General features: G+C 50.5%; 1 long non-coding RNA gene across 2 annotated transcripts in view; it reads left to right on the top strand.

Annotated features, from left to right (window-relative positions):
- Positions 1-2327, top strand: part of LOC143441514 (uncharacterized) — a 7749-nt gene extending 5422 nt beyond the window's left edge. Inside the window, exon 5 of one of the 2 annotated variants that reach the window (XR_013109016.1) lies at positions 1379-2327. This is a non-coding gene — a long non-coding RNA (uncharacterized LOC143441514). The other variant, XR_013109015.1, reaches the window with a different exon arrangement.
- Positions 2328-2527: the final 200 nt, after the last annotated feature.

Genomic DNA, 2527 nt, shown 5'->3' with positions numbered 1-2527 from the left:
AGGAATTCAGACAGATCCCTCATTTTCTATGTTTCCCAGGGGTGTGACCCTGAAGTCCACTCTTTGGACCACCTATTTGTACAGTGTCCACCTCAGCCATCCCTAAAGAGCCTAGATGGATGTGTCCCCAAGCTATTAAATGAGTGGCCACTCAGCAATAAAAAGGACTAATAAGCCACACACTGCCACTTAGGAAAATGTCAATTTGGTCTTGGGGATCACAGTATGGGATTCCTTTAATACAATTCACAGAAATGGGTGAGCCAGTTCTTGCTGTCAGAAATCACAATACAGAGGCGGGGCATGTGGCTCATCCACCATGTACGAGCTCCAGGGTTCAGTCCCCAACATCTCATGAAACCGGCATAGTGCAGGCCTCTAATCCCAGCACTCAAGAAGTAAAGGCAAGGAAATCAACATTTTAGGGGTAACCTGGGCTACATGGCATACTGGCGTAACAACAAAACCAGAGTACTGATAACCTAGGTTAGGAAGGGACTCTTGGGCACTAGCTTGGCCCTTAGAGGTCCCCAGCAGGGACAACTAAGTGCCTCTGCAGGTGTGGATGGTAGGTTAAAGAAGAGGAATCCATACGAGGAGACGGCCACATGGACCAGACAGGATGAAGCTGTAAAACAAGTGATCCATGGCCTTGGAGTGGGCCTAAGGGAACTCAAGCCAGGCACAATGCAGTTCTTAGAATGGCCTGTGAGAACCTCATGGCATATGCCTGGGGTCAGGGATGAAGGCAAGACATGTTGCATCTGAGCATCAGTCCCAGCAGGCCCTGACCCACCCCAGTGCTCGATTCTCCACAGCCCCTGCCCTGGCTACCAGGCCTCTGAGGATTCCTCCTCCTCCCAGGCTGCCTCTGTCCCTGCCAGGGCTGTAGGGCTGGGCCAAGGATCTGGTGACAGCTATAAAAATAATAACTTAACCGGCCAGCTCCCTGGCCTCCTGACTTGTCCCACAGCGATCTCAGTGGGCTGGCCCTTGTGCCTGGCAAAGGTGCCTTCCAGCCCTAACAGCCTGGCATCCCCAGGGAGCAGGTGCTGGTGGCTGGGGCTTGGGGCAAAGAGGTCATTCCAGGTGACATCTGGGCCTTGCACAATTGACAACATGTTCCACAACAGGGCCTGAACCTCTCGACTCTGGGCCCCCTTTCTGGACTCTGGTGGGAAAGCAGGATCTGAAGCCAGCTGAAGCCAGCTGAGAAGTTTCTACCCAGCCCAAAGGCCTGGGTCACGCCTGACCTGAAGCGTGCTGAGACTCCAGAGCCAGCTGGAGACACCAGACACCTTCACACATGACTTCTGTAATTCAAATGAATTAAATCAATTCTTTCACCTCACCTAACAGAGGCCTTTTCTCCTCTCAGGGGAACGGTGTCAGCAGAACAGTCCAGACAAGGAAGCACTAGGCCACCCCCGAGAAACACAGGTGACAAAGAGGCCCAGTGAGCTCCGTGCCATTTGGGCAAATATGTCAGAAATGAATTCAGCTTGCCAGTAACAGGAAACTGAATGGCAAAGGTCTCAATGAACAGGGATTTCTTTTCTTCACATAAAGAAGCACAGAGCTAGGTCAGCAAGGACCAGTGAGACGCCGCAGCCTGCCATCGGGACTCAAATGCCTTCGTCGTCTTTTGGGTTTGCTACTATGCGTGAAGTGTTGCCTCTGGGTTCAAGATGGTCTCTGCAGCTCTAGAAACCTCTGAGTTCCAGGCAGAATGTAGGAAGAAGGACGATATCCTGCAGAAAAGTTTCCAGAAGCCCCTCCTACAGTTTGTGCTCACAGCTCGGGGGGGGGGGGTCATTCCTAGCTGCAAGAGAAGCTGGGAGAACATAGTCTCTCCACAAGGCAGCTGTTTCCAGACCTGGGCAGTCTCATGGCTGAGGGAGAAGGGGGAAGGTGTGCACACCAAACATTAGCTACAACGAAAGGGGGAGGGATGAAAATCTGTGAAAGAACATTCTAGAAGCTAACAGATGCCATCTCCAGAGGTCTCTGCATGAACTAACCTGTCAAAGCTTTTCAAAACACTGAGGAATGTGCTATCTTCTTGTCACAGCCAGGGAAAAGAAACACTTGTTTGCCCAATTCACATGTACTGGACATAGTGGACTCTGCTGCACTGCTCAAGGCCGATGGCTAAGTCCCACCCTGCACTAGGACAGGATCATTTGAAATATGTCATGTGAAACTGACTCAGTCCTCACTACCTCCTTACCCACAGTGAAGCCAGTCAGTTATTATCCCACTTAAGCAATAAATCAGAGTCACAGAGAGGCAAAGTAACATATCTAAGGCCACACAGCAAGAGTTAACAGGTTTATTTCTGGGTATTAAAACTGTGAATGCCTTTGACTTTTTTCTTTTATTAGTGATCCACATTCTCTGGAAATTAAGTAAAAACAAAATGCCTCGTAGAAGTTCAACCTCCATCCAGCCTGTCTTCCAGTCCTGAGACCACAGGAGACCCAGCTTCCTTCTGTAGCACGGAGTGTTGTCCCCCCACCCCACCCCA

The sequence above is a fragment of the Arvicanthis niloticus genome, chromosome 2, assembly GCF_011762505.2.
Source record: "Arvicanthis niloticus isolate mArvNil1 chromosome 2, mArvNil1.pat.X, whole genome shotgun sequence".
NCBI classification, from domain to species: domain Eukaryota; kingdom Metazoa; phylum Chordata; class Mammalia; order Rodentia; family Muridae; genus Arvicanthis; species Arvicanthis niloticus.
Note: the sequence above shows the minus strand (reverse complement) of the source record. Positions and strands in the feature narration are given on the sequence as shown.